The 14,377-nt window shown below is 50.2% G+C and overlaps 1 pseudogene across 1 annotated transcript in view; it reads right to left on the bottom strand.

Moving 5' to 3' along the window:
• Positions 1-2,104: 2,104 nt before the first annotated feature.
• LOC311188286 (patr class I histocompatibility antigen, A-5 alpha chain-like) overlaps positions 2,105-14,377 on the bottom strand; it is a 124,995-nt pseudogene continuing 112,722 nt past the window's right edge. The window contains exon 5 of the transcript in view: positions 2,105-2,109. The product of the transcript in view is annotated as a patr class I histocompatibility antigen, A-5 alpha chain-like (transcript). The remainder of the gene's footprint in view (positions 2,110-14,377) is intronic.

A 14,377-nucleotide genomic window follows, 5' to 3' on the forward strand; every position in this document is an offset into this window, starting at 1 on the left:
GCTTGATACTGTGAGGCATGATCTCACATACATGCACTTTCTCAGCTGAGAGCCAGGTTTGCTGACACTTTTTTGTAAAGCTCATGAAACTCCTTGGTATGAAAAATGAAGGACAAATATTTCAACTGATGACTTTGGTCATGGGGACCTCACTTGAGTAGCTGCAGGTAAAAAGGAAATGTCCCTGCTAAGGACGGAGGAGGCTGGCCCAGCTCCCACAAGTGCTTTCTCCTCATGTTCCCTGATCCTGTCCTGAAGACCAGGACAGGCCAGTTCCTCAGGACTTCTTGGTCCTGCCTCCTCCCTGACCTCTCACAAAATGTTTTCTTCCTACAGGAAGAGAAGGAGAGAAATACTAAGTCTGGATATGTGGGGTAGGAAGACCCTTAGAAAAGTGTAGATGGTGGTCCTCCCTGGTGGCACATGGACTTGGGCACGGCACTATGGGGTGGTCTGCTGCCTCTGCAGAGCGAGTTCAGTCCCCAACCGGCCAGGGTGCATCTCACATGGCGAGACAGACCTCTCCTGTCACGCCCGCTGCTCCCCTCAGCAGTGTATTCCAGTCAATCTGCCTGTTCTGTTCCCCACTCTGTCTCTGGTGAATCCTCTCACCCCCCGCATCTCTGGCCTTTATCCCAGCTCTTATATGCATAAATGAATAAATCTTTAAAAAAAGAAAAGTGTAGATGGAGTCCATGGGGGAGCTCACCCACCCCATAATCGCTCCTTAGTCTCATCTTCTGGGCACTTTAATCAGGGTCTGTCTTCTGGTTTTGCCCCAACCAACTTTTAAAGTAAAACTCTGGGGCCTCCCTGGTGGTGAAAGGGTTTAAGATACAACCTATGAAGCTCGCCACAGCCACTACAGCATGAGTTCGATCCCCTGCCAGGGAGCTACCCACATGGCACAGCAGACCTCTCCTGATTCACCCGCTGCTGCCCTCAGCAGTGTATTTCAGTAGATCTGCCTGTTCTGTTCCTCACTCTGTCTCTGGTGAATCCTCTCACCCCCCCCCACAACTCTGGCCTGTATCCCAGCTCTTATATGCACAAATAAATAAATCTTTAAAAAGAAAAGACCACCTAACTTCTCTTGTTGCAAAGGGTACCTGCATGTGTCTGTCTGTGCTCCTACTAGCATAACGTGAGGAGGTGGGGAGACTGGCCCAGCCCTGCCCATCAGATCCCTCCCCACACTGACCTGTGTCTCTCCCTGATGACTTTCCTGCTCCAGCAGAGGCGGGACTGGGTCGTCTTCATCCCTGTCTTAACTTCTATTGCACTGAGCTGCAGCTTCTCCTCTGTTAAAATAGAGAATCTAAATAAATCTTAAAAAAAAATAAAATAGAGAATCTGATACTAAACAGAAGGGGCTGGAAAGGCCACATGCAGTCGGATTCTGGCAGCAGCCGTAGCAGCTCTTGCCTTTCCTGGCTCTCCTTGCTTTCTCGGGAAACATGGCTTCTGGCGTGGCTGTCTCTGAAGGTGTCAGGAAAGTGTCCAAGGACATGAAGGTGCGTAAGTCATCAACACCACAGGAAGTGAAGAGGCGCAAGAAGGTGGTGCTCTTCTGCCCAAGTGAGGACAAGAAGAACATCATCCCGGAGGGCAGAGAAATCCTGGTAGCTGATTTGGGCCAGGCCATGAATCTTTGTCAAGATACTGCCAGACCAGGACTGTGCCCTCCATGACGCAACCTAACAGACCAAGGAGAGCAAGAAGGAGGCCTTGATGCTTATCTTTTGGGCCCCTGAGTGTGCACCCTTAAGCGCAAAATCATCTCTGCCAGCTCCAAGGAGAAGCTGACATGGATCAAGTATGAATTACAAACTGCTGGGGCCTCCCTGGTGGTGTAAGGGGTTATGTCTCCGCAGTATGAAGCTATCTGCAGCCACTGCAGCACGAGTTCGATCCCTGGCCAGGGAGTTACCCACATGGCGCAGCAGACCTCTCCTGTCTCGCCCGCTGCTCCCCTCAGCAGTGTATTTCAGTCTGCCTGTTCTGCTCCCCACTCTGTCTCTGGTGAATCCTCTCACTCCCCACCCCACACCTCTGGCCTGCACCCTAGCTCTTGTATGCATAATTTAAAAAAAAAAAAAAAACTCTACCCTGGCAGAGAAGCTGGGGGTAGCGTGTCATCTCCCTGGAGGGCAAGCCCCTTCCAACCCCTGCCTAAAGCATCTGGCTTCCCCAGACCTGCCCACAGGGGTTGCAGGCTGCCCCCTTCCTGCCAGACCAGAGGGACTAGGGAATCCCCGCAGGGGGAGGACAATGCCTCTACCTAGTTGCCAAAAGCCCCCCCACCCCCAGAACTTCTTCCAACCTCCATCCCTGACAGATCTGGCCTTCCCAAACCACCTTTGATCTGATCCCTCTTGGGTTTAAGCAGACCACGTTCCGTTCCCCCCAGAAGGGAATTATGACTGTTTTGTGCTCAGTTCTGTTCTCCTCCTCTGGGTGCCCCCATCTCCAGCAGCAAGAGGAATATTGGGGTATTTTTTTATAAAGATTTATTTATTTATTTATTTATTTATTTATTTATTTATACAAGAACTGGGGTACAGGCCAGATGCGCAGGAGGGTGAGAGGCTTCACCAGAGACATATATACACAGTTTTCTTTTAATTGTTGTGCTTTTCCTTTGTAATAGAAGGTCCCTTACTAGTCCTGCCTCCATGAGTGGCCATGACCAGGGAGGGGGAGGGGAACCAGGCAGTGTGGGGAGTGGGTCATCTCCACGACATCCCGTTTCTACACAGAACCAGACAGCACAGGGTTGCTATTGCGGTTGAAAGGTGGCAGCACGGAAGAGAAGGAACAGTGAGGGCTTGGAGTATTATTAAAAAAAAAATAAATACCCCGGGACTCCCCTTATGGCGCAGGTGGTTGAGCACAGCGCTGTGAAGCTGTCTGCAGCCTCTGCAGCGCCAGTTCGATCCCAGCCGGCGGGTGAGGGTCCCACATGGCACAGCAGACCTCTCCTGTCTCGTGCGCTGCTCCCCTCAGCAGCGTATTTCATCAGTCTGCCTGTTCTGCTCCCCGCTCTGTCTCTGGTGAATCCTCTCACCACCCCTTCCCCCGTACCTCTGGCCTGTACCCCAGTTCTGGTATGCATTAATAAATAAATCTTTAAAAAAAAAAAGGAAAAAAATAAAATGAAAAAAAAAAGGAAATGCAGGAACATTCATCTGGGAGATGAGTCATCAAGATAAATCTCTCAAACAAGGGGGAAATTGCAACAAATGGGGGGAAGACAAACTCTTAGTCTTGCTAATGCCCATCAAAGACAAACCTGTAGGGACATAGGGGAAAGACAACCTTGTTAATACCTGTCCAAGAGACTAGTCACTTGTAACTGTATCACCCCCAGCTGTAGAGGGGCTGAGAGGAGGTCAGGCAGGGAGCAGGTCGGGCAGCAGGGGAGGGAGGGATGTGGAGGTTCCTGTGTCCATTAAGAGGGTCAGTGTAGATGGTGGGATGGGAGCAAAGCCCTGGGGAGGAGTGATGGGGTGAGGGTCCCATGGAGGGAACAGCCTGTGGGGGGCTGGCTGGTGCCCGGTGAGCAAGGACAGAGGGGGTCGCCCTGCTCATTACTTACAGGAAGGACATGAGAGGTGAGCCTCAGCTAGTGACTTGATGGTCGTAAGTTATATCTCAATTAAGTGGCTTTAGAACCATATTAAGAAATGGGTCTACAAGTTGCCCTGTGTCTGTCCTCCACTGTATCCACATCCAGGGCTTGTGGGGCAGGAAACTGCCTCAGCCCACGAGGAGCTGAGCACAGACGGCTTCACTGCACAGATGCTCTCAAGGAACTTCCTCTGCATGGTCCTGAGTCACGTGATGAGATGCTGACATTACGCTGCTTCTGTGATGGGAGAGACTTTGGGGGGCCTTGGGTGGGAGGCAGCTTATTTTTCATGTGGGCAGAATGGAAATAATGAGTGCCCAGAAGGTCTTCTGTGTTGATTTTTGATTTTCCACCAATTCGGTGATAAACATGAGGGGAGACAACTCCCCGCTGTGAGTGTGTCTGACTCTCTGGCTCTTCCTTGTGAGGAGAATGAAGCAGAAGGGACGTGCAGAGTCAGGCTCACAGGGGCTGAGACTTCCCGCCCGGGCTCCCCTCCTGGTCCCTCTCTGGGGTGACTCCCTGCACACGGTGGTCCCTCAGCTAAGGGGATGCCCCCAGGACAAGGACCTGAGGGTTTTCTCCAGGAGCCACATGCATGAGCTCTGAGGCAGGTCCTTCCACGCTGATCACGGCCGTTCAGATCCGCCAACATCTCGTCCCCATCGCAGCCTCGTGGGACCCAGAGCTGGAGCCTCTGAGGGAGGCCCCTCCTGCCGCCTCCCCCTCAGAGACTGTGGAGACGCCAGATCTTTGTTTTAGGTGCAAAGGAGGAAGAGATTTGGTACAAACCAGTAAAATATTCAGGCGATAAAGTGATCAGTGGCTGTTTTCTCACAAGAAACAGTGGAGGCCAGAGTGGCTCACGTGACGGTCAAGGTCCTGATTGCAATGAGCTGTCAGACAAGGATTCCACATCCTCTGAAGTGTCCTTCAAAATATGTGATTTTAAAAAATGAGTTCTACCGTTTTTAGATTCCCATTTAGTTTTACTCTTTTTTCTTTATACTATCCCCAGAGCGGTGTCTGCAGGGTCATGGCACAGAGGGGCTGTCAGCAGCCTGGAGCTGTAAGCAGGGCTGACTCTGACCCGCCTGCAGGGAGTGGGGCCCTGGAGCCCCAGAATCAGCCCACAGGGCTGGCCCTCCAGAGCAACACAGGCCTTTCTCCTCTTGATTCCCTGAATCACCTCCTCTTGATTCCAGGAATCTCCCTGCCACCCGAGCATTGGGGAGTTGGGGAGGATGTTGAGGCTCAGGAAATGGGGGCCTCCTCCAAACCATCTGTCCTCTCCTCCTCTCTCTCCTTCATCAGCCTGAGTGTGTGTGTTTGAGTCACACCAGCCCTGCACGGACAGGAGAGGCCCAGAACTTAAGTGATTCCCTGGTCAGTTACAGCACCAGCCCCTCTGCAGTCCCACCAGGGGAGACAGAGACTCTCCCAGCCCCAGCCAGAGCCGTGTCACCCACACAGACCTTCCCCTCACAGTGTCCCCAATGCTGCCCCTTCCTGGCCCCACCCTCCCTGGTGCCCCCACCACTCCTTTTGGGCCCCATTTTCCTAGTCCCCATTTTCATCCTCTGCTCCATTTCCAGGAGCCTCCCTGTCTTCCTAGTCATGCCCTGGGGGCTCTCCTCAACCTCCCCTCATTCAGGGATGGAAAATTTTTTAAATATGTATATTTATTTCCTTACAGCGTGGGTCATCTTTCTATAGTTATTGTTTCTCTTAGGTGCGGCCCTTCCACCAATGATCCACCACACACCACCACCAGCTCCTCGTGTCTCTCCCCGGCTCTGATCACTCCTGCTCCCCCCTGCTGTAAGACGTGGATGGGTGGTTGGCCCACGGGTCTTGGCGTTTTCCTGGAACCTTGTCCTTTTCTTGGGCGATGACCTGGGCTCCTGGGTAGAATTGAATGTTAATTCCCAGGTGGAAGTGATTTCACCTCTGGAAGCAGAAGCAGAAACAAATGACAGAGATTCTGGAGTCCAAGGATCCATCCAAGACTAAAGGAAACTCTATATTTGGGAGATCAGCCCATAATCTGGGAATCAGCTGTTATGACCTGGAAACCTGCTTTGTCCTTTGGCCATAGGACAAGAAAATTTGAGGACTTCAGACCTGACACTGGACTTGGGCGCCCCCTTGTGAGCAGATCCCTGTCCTGCCGCTGGGGGCCCAGGGAGCCTGGGGAGGGCCTGGCTGAGCAGGAGAAAGGGCGGCTCTGGGCTCCTGTGCTCAGCCCTGTGGCCACACGGGGGCGCTGCCGCCTGTTCCGGATTCTGGTGGAGCAGCCAGGACGGGGCGGGGGCTGAGGTGGGCAGAGTTGGGGGTCCTGGAGGGCGGCGGCGTGGGGGTGAGATGCTCTGTGAGGAGTCAGAGCAGCAGGGCTCAGAGGAGAGGAGACTCCGGAGCCTGCCCTGTGTGTGAGGTTTCCAGCTTTTCTACTCAGAACCCCTCTCTCCAGTCCCTGGACGGTGATTCCTGGGACCAATGGAAAAAGAGAAAATATTTCCTTCTATAACCTATTAAATATTGAGAGTATTTTAAAAAATATCATTTAAAGAATACTGTTCGATTTACAGAAACGTTGCAAAGGCAGTACACGTCTTGTTTCTCCCACACCATTTCCATGTTAACATCCTACACGAGTACAGTTTTTTTTTTTTTAACAACTACTGCAGCAATGTTGACATAATAACTAAATGCCATACTTTCATTTCAGTTTTTGCTAATGTCCATTTGATGCTCCATAATCCCATCCAGTTTGCCTGGATGACAGTTCCTCAGACTTTCCTTGTTTTTATAACATTGACACTGGTGAGTTGTGATGTTCGGGAGAGGTGTTGGGGTCACAGATGGAGGTTCTTGGGTCACCTGTAAGAAAAGCTTCACCAGAGTCCTCCTCTCAGTGGCGTGAGGGGACACACACACACACACACACACAAGGAAAGAAGACGATGCTTGTGCAGACACCAGTAGACAGGAGGAGCTGCCCTTGGAGAGGGCGGGTGTGTGAGGAGAAGCCTGCAGGCCCCAGGCGGAGCCTTGGGAGCAGAGCTGCGTCTTCCTGGGGCAGAAAAGGCACTGAGGTCGTGTTCTAGTTGGGAGGGCTCATTCCTTTGTGGAATTGTCATCTGTTGTTAAATTAATTACTTCTATGGTGTGACTAGGCTGATTTGTCAGGAGCAGCGAGTTTCTGCAGTGGCTCCATCCCTGTATCCCGCCTCTGGTCTGCACCTCCTTATACTTCCTGTAGCATCTGATACTTGCTATAGCAGTTGGCCCACAGCGATTTTCATTTCCATAATTGATTTAATGACTATGTTAATCACTTCTACCCCCACCTCCAGTTTCAGGTCTTGTGACCCCTCCACCCTAAATTTCCTACTCTTAGCCTCCGTCAAGGAGCACTGCTCAGGAGTATTGTCCCTCAATTTAGGTTTTGTGTTTTGACTGGGACTGTGGGTTTGGGGAAGCAGACTCCAGGGGTGCAGGGACATCCACTCACCACGGCAGTGCTCATTATGTCCACCTGACCCATCACTGATGGTGTTAACCTTCAACACCTGGCTAAGGCACACTTTCCCAGATTTCTTCCTGAAAAGCTTCTCTTTTTCCCATTTATTTAGAGGCTGTTGTCTTTGGAAGGAAGTCACTATGGGCAGCTCACACTTACGGGTGTGCTGCTATAAACATTTACATGCATGATTCTACTCCTAGGCATTGACCCAAATGACACAGAAACATTCATTTCAAGGGCACCTGCACCCCTAAGTTTATAGCAGCACTATTTACAATAGTTAAGTTATGGAAACAACCCAAATGCCCAAAAATAGATGACTGGATCAAGAAGATGTGGTACATATACACCATGGAATATTACTCAGCAATCGAAAAAGGTAAACACATGCAGTTTGCAGCAACATGGATGGAGCTGGAAGGGATCATGCTCAGCGAAATAAGCCAGAAAGAAAAAGAAAAATACCAGATGGTCTCACTCATAGCAGGAATCTAGAAAACCTAAATAAGGGACTAGGAAAAAGAATAACTATAATAAAGAAAAAATCAAAATCAACAAGCAACTATAAACCAGAGACACACTATGGGGGGGAGGGGAGAAGAGGGATTGGGGTCAAAATGAGGGGGGTGCAATTGTATGGGGAATATAAAAAAATAAATCTTAATAAAAAATAAAGTAGAAAAAACCATTTACATGCATGCAGAGTTTTTTTAATATAAGTTTTCATTTTTTTAAAGATTTATTTATTCATGCATACAAGAACTGGGGTACAGGCCAGGGATGAGGGGGTTGAGAGGATTCACCAGAGACAGAGTGGGGGGGCAGAACAGGCAGCTAACTGAAATACACTGCTTGAGGGAGCAGTGGACGAGTCAAGAGAGGTCTGCTGTGCCATGTGTGTCACCTCCCCAACTGCACACAGCTTCATAGGTTGCGTCTTAACCACTTGTGCCTCCAGGGAGGCCCCCAAATGTGTTTTCAAAATATTTGGGTAACTAGCTGGGGCAGTGATCGCTGGGCTGTATGTCAGGTTTTTGGGTTTTCAAAGAAACTGTCAAAGATCTTTGACAGTGACCGCACCCTTTAGCATTCCTGCAGGCAGTGTTGAGGCTCCTGTTGTCCACATCCTGGGCAGCACCTGTGCAGGGTTTGCATTTTTCAGCCCCTACCAGGTGTGATGGTGTCACTGTTGTTCCCTTTGTCTTTCCCTAGTGCCCTGTGATGCTGAGCATCTGTTCATGTTCTTCCTTGTCGTCTGTGTCTCTTCTTGGTGACGTGTCTGTTAAAGTCTTTTGTCCATTTTTCAAATGAGGCACCACTCATTTACAACACTGTTTTTGTCCCTTTTAAAATTGTGTTATTTCTCTCTGCTCATTGAGTTTTAAGCGTTATTTTGTAAATTCTAGATACAGTCCTTGATCAGATTCATGATTTGCAAATGTTTCCCCCACTCTGTGTCCTGAACTCCTGTACTGACAGGAAAACAAGCATTGTTGTCCAGACAGAAGCTTGGAGATATATATATATATATATATATATATATATATATATATATATATATTTTTTTTTTTTTTTAAGAAGAGAAATGATAAATCACTAACTGGCTTTGAGCAGATGTCCTAGCTGACTGGGTGTTGGGGGGGGTGACTTACCTATGTGTGTCCTTGAGTGTTATTTAAATGTTCTTGTATGTGCATGAAATATGCTTTCAAAAGTAAATTACACTACATTACTCAATTTATAACACTCCTCACACATCACGACCAAATCACGTGTTAAGACCAGACTGGCACGTGTGTTACCAGTGATGGACCCGCACATCACAGTCGCCAAACTCATGGTTTCCCTTTGGGTTCACTCTGGTGTTGTCCGTTCTGTGGGTGTTGTTGGACAAATGTACAATGACCTGTGTCCATCAGAGTATTTTCACTGCCCATAATGTCTTCTGTGCCCCAATGAAACAAAAGCAAAAAAAAACCAAAAACCCAATGGAATCACATGGGACTAAAAAGCTTCTACATAGTGAAGCAAACTATCATTAAAATGAAAAGACAATATAGAGTCAGAGAAAATATTTGCACATCATCAATCCAACAAGGAGTTACTATCCAAGATCTACAAAGAACTCCAAAACAAGGAAACAACCCAATCAAAACAGGGGCAGAGAAGCTAAATAGGTACTTTTCTAAAGAAGACACACATGTGGCCAACAGGTACATGGATACATGTTTATCATCATGTGCTGTCAGGAAAATGCCAATTAAAACCACAATGAGTTACCACCTCACACCTGTGAGAATGACCCGTTGAAGGGTGTGGAGGGAAAGGAACTCTGGCACATGAGGATGAAGTCTGGTCCTGTTAGCGGTCTGAATGAGAGGTTCCCAGGGGCCCTCAAACCTGTACACTCTACATGGGATCTGCATCAGCTGCCTAAAGACAAAATCTAACGCATAACATCTTTGTTAGAAAAGAACTTGAACACAATGTGTGTGCAATAGAGAATTAGTGTGCAATAGGGAAAGAGAAGAGAAAGAACATAGATAAATAATTCCCAATTAAGCACCCAAAGCTACCCGTCCCCTCATGGGTAAATGTCCAGCCAAACAGGCTTGGCTCCAAGCAGAACCACTGAGGCCCAAAAGCCTGCCACAATCTATGGCACCTACTGGTGACCCATGGGACAGGGGCAGGAGGGGCCAGGCAAGTCTGGAAGGACAAGAGCAATGTCAAATCCACATCAAGATAACAGCTGCCATTGTCAGGCTCCCCTGGGTCTCTCACCCACATCTCTGTCTCTTTCACGTGTCTCTGACCCTACATAGGTCCTCACACGTGTGCTCACAGGCTGCACCTGCAGAACTTCCTCTTGCACCTGTGCGTGTCCACCGGGCGTCTGTCCTGAAATCCTCCATGTCGCTTCAATAATGATGTATTGTATCGCCTCAGTACCCCGGACTCATAAGTATCCTTTTGCTTTAAACTTGATTCCTCATTTTCCCTCTATATCAACATCCTTTCAGTGAGAAGGTTTGAAGTGTTTGGGGAGAAACAGGAACCCTCTGCTGCATGGTCCCCCTCCTAGATGATGTTGTCATCAGGGCTCACAGCCTTATGGTCACATCTCCTAGCGCACAGCCCTCCCCGGGCAAGGACTGGTCATGGGAGACAGACATACAGCTTCCCGTGGCCTGAACTTTTCTCACCATTTGGCTCCTGCTTTTTCCATGAGGGCCGAGCAGAAGGAGGGGAGTGTCCAGCTCCTCTCCGGACCCTCAGCCTCTGTCCTCCCTCAGGCGTCAGGGCATGAACAAGGACAGGGAGTCGGGGTACCTGCTGTGTCTAGGTTCTGCCATCACTGGCCTGATGCTCTTTTCATTATTTACCCTCATCTAGAAAATAAGAATGAATTTGAAGTTCTTTTTAGCTCAAATCCTAACACTCTGGCAGGCATGGATTTTGTTTTTAAGATTTATTTAATTATTTTTATTTTTATTTTTTTTTTTTTTTTTAATTTTTTTTTTATAGAGGCATGTTTTTTATTTATTTATTTGTTTGTTTGTTTATACATGCACTGGGTACAGTCAGAAGCGTGGGAGGGTGAGAGAATTCACCAGAGCCAGAGCAGGGAGCAGAGCAGGCAGAAGGACCGAAGTACACTGCTGAGGGGAGCAGCGGGCGGCAGGAGAGGTCTGCGCGCCATGTGGGACCCTCTTCGGGAGGCCGGGGAGCAACCGGGGATTGAACCGGCGCCGCAGAGGCCGCAGGCAGCTTCGCAACCCAGCGCTCAACCGCTGCGCCACCGGGGAGGCCCTATTTAATTATTTTTAAATTTATGTGTTTATGCATACAAGAACTGGGGTACAGAACAGAGGTGGGGGTGAGAGGGCTCACCAGAGACAGCGGGAACAGAACAGGCAGAGTGACTGAAATACATTGCTGAGGGGAGCAGTGGGCAAGTCAGGAGAGGTCTGCTGCGCCATGTGGGTATCTCCATGGCCAGGGATTGAACTCGTGCTGCAGAGACTGCGGACAGCTTCATAGGTTGCATCTTAAGCCCTTGTGCCACTGGGAGGCCCAAGATTTATTTATTCATGCTTATAAGAACTGGGATACAGGGCAGAGGTGTGGGGGGTAAGAGGATTCACCAGAGGCAGTGGGGAGCAGGACAGGCAGACTGACTGAAATCCACTGCTGAGGGGAACAGTGGGTGAGACAGGCGAAGTCTGCTGCACCATGTGGGCTGCTCCCTGGCCTGGGATCTAACTCACGCTTCAGAGTCTGTGGATGGCTTCACAGTGCTGTGCTTAACCCCTTATGCCACCAGGGAGGACGAGGCATGAATTTTTGCAGCTTCACTTGTCACTTTCTCAAGACAGAACAGAGAAGGGGGGGTCAGGTGGGCGCAGGACACCACACCTGCAGCGGGACAGTCACCAGTTCCACTCTCAGGTTATGTTAAAACAGGGCAATGTTGGGGACAGTCACTGTCTCTGGGTCCTCATCCACGTATTCACACTTGCAAGACAACACTCAGGCTCAGGATGTAAAAGCAACAGGGTTTATTAAAAAGGGGAGACTGCAAACAAGGAAGGAGTGTCTAAGCCCAGAAACGGCCATCCATCCTACCTCAGACAGTGTCCTCAGTGTCCAGTGGTCCGAAACAAAGGCTACTCATACAAGCTGTGCTATGACAGCCTGGAGCTGGTGACAACAGGTCAGCAGTGGAGCAGGATCCAACTCCCGGTGGCAGCAGGAGGTGATCCCAGGTGGGGCTGCTCAGGTGATGCTGCAGCAGCCAGCAACAGCTGTCCAAAGGCCAGGCGAACAGCACCAGACCCTGGACTGGACACTGTCAAATGCAACAGCACCAGGAGATGGTGCCAAAGAATGAGAAGTGGTGGACAGCTCTCAGAGGAGGCCGGATACAGGTCAGCAGTGCTGGTCAGCACTGGTCCAGCAGGCAATGGTGCCAGAGATGCCAGTTTACATCTTAATCAAGATGCCATTGTACCAACAGCAAACAGCCTTAGAGAGGCTGGACATAAGCCACCAGCAAACAGCCCCTTTAGAAACCCCAGGGACAGCCTGACGATGTTCTCTGCAGGCGGTGTTAGAGCCAGGGCCAGAGGCAGGTGTAGCCATCAGGTCTCAGAAAGGTGTCTGGAAAGGTCTCACACTCTGCAGAGGGCTTGGCAAAGATCTTTCTAGGAGTACCGACAAATCTGACCAGGAGCTGTCTATCAAGTGGCTCAGGCTGGCTGCTGCTCTGGCTTGTATCCTCTTCAGGGTGCCACCTTTCAAGCTTGATTGGCCCCTTTATAATGCCAGCTGTTTGGTTGGTGCCAGTGGAGCTCCAATCAGATTGGTCCATTTAGAGGCCTGGATGGTCTCAAAAACCTTGAATAGTGGGGTGCTCCCTGGCGGTACAGGGGTTAAAGACACAGCACAATCAAGCTATTGCCAGCCACTACAACATGAGTTCGATCCCTGGCCAGGGAGCCAATCCACGTGGCACAGCAGGCCTCTCCTGTCTAGCCCGATGCTCCCCTTAGCAATGTATTTCAGTAGATCCTCCTGTTCTGCTCCCTACTCTGACTCTGGTGAATCCTCTTACCCCTGACACCTCTGGCCTAAACCCCCATTCTTGTGTGCATACATAAGTAAAAATAAAAATCTCTTTTAAAACAAACAAACAAAACAAAAAATATCTTGAATGACACCTGTCAGAGCCTGAATCTGTTTGGTCCATTACAATTCTGGCACTGTGTTCTCAAATGAAACACCTGCCAGTGTGTCCAGATGCCTGAGGTCAGATAGTCTCACCCTGGAGTGCGGGCTGCTGTCACTCAGAGGGCATCAAACAGGCCCATAGGCTGCACGCAGTAAGGTCCCCTCTCCCCCCAGCATCAGGGATCACAGTGGGTGTGGGCTTCAGCAGGGCCAGATGCTCACCTGAGCATCCAGAGCAGGCACCCCTCTATCACAGGCCACCAGGCCGGTCTCCCACCTGCCACAGCACAGCCCAGGCCAACGCTGCCAGAGCTCAGGGAGGCCCACAGTCCACATGCTGAGTTTGGGCCTAGAATGCCATGGGCCTCTCTCCCCATGGCTTCTGTCAAGGCTTGCTACTGAAGCGGGCCTCAGCAAAGCTGGTCATACCCCACCACTTGCACCAGGCTGCAGGGATCCAGATTAAATGTAAAAGCAGGAAAATGACCTCTGGGCAAGTTTGCTCCCAGAGGACAAACTGACCAGAATAAAACTGAACCTGCTGTTCCCTCTTGTGGTGGCTCCTGGCAGCATGGACAGCACACAGTGACCTCGGCGGGTCAGAGAGTCACTCAGCTGAGAGCAGGCCTGGCAGAAGCTGTGGACACAGGAGATGCTCCCAGGGGCCTCCTGTCTCCAGGCAGATGCTGCAGGTCACTTCTTCCAGGAGGGGTCCAGTAGTGACCCCAAGGCCATGACTGTCCTGCAAGGTGGGTGAGGAAGTTGAACAAGGGAGGGCAGAGGAGACGCTCAGGGAGGAGGTGACCACACCTGCCCTGGTCAGACCGCAGGAGCCTCCTCCCTGCCCCGCACACTCTCACCCTCTCCAGTCTCTGCTCCCCACGGTGCCCCAGGCCTTTCTCAAACTGGACCCTCAGCTGCCTTCTCTGCTCCCCACACCAGGCAGGGAGGGCTCACAGGGCCTGGCATCACCTCCACTTTCTCTCCCACCTCACCTGCCTCCAGCACCAGAGCAACATCAGGAGGAATGTTTTTTAATTTGACTTGTCAGTAGAAGGGCGCCTGGGCAGGTAGTGGGTGGCCATCACTAAGAGGACCCAACCCTCACTCTGGATGTTTCCAGTGGATGTGACCACACTGAGGCCTCAGCCTACTCAGCTCGGAGACCCTTCCTCACTGCAGCTGCCACAGCAGGGGGCCCTGGGTGGTCAGAACCCCGGGTCTCCCGATGTGCGGCCTGGGCTGAGCTTCTGAGTCTCATTCCCCACAGTCATGAGTTACCCTGGGATCATGGTATCTGACAACTCACAGGGTGTCGTGGGTTAACTGAATAATTCATGCAAATGTTTCTCTTATTTTCACTGTTGACTTTTTTTCTTTTTTTTTTTTTTGGTTGTATTATGAAAACTCAGTTCAACACTTTCTCCTTCTCCCAGGTGTTTTTCTAATTGCACAGCCTTGTTACAGCAACAACCCAAATAAAAGAT

This window comes from Talpa europaea (genome assembly GCF_964194135.1).
Source record: "Talpa europaea genome assembly, chromosome: 2".
NCBI lineage: Eukaryota > Metazoa > Chordata > Mammalia > Eulipotyphla > Talpidae > Talpa > Talpa europaea.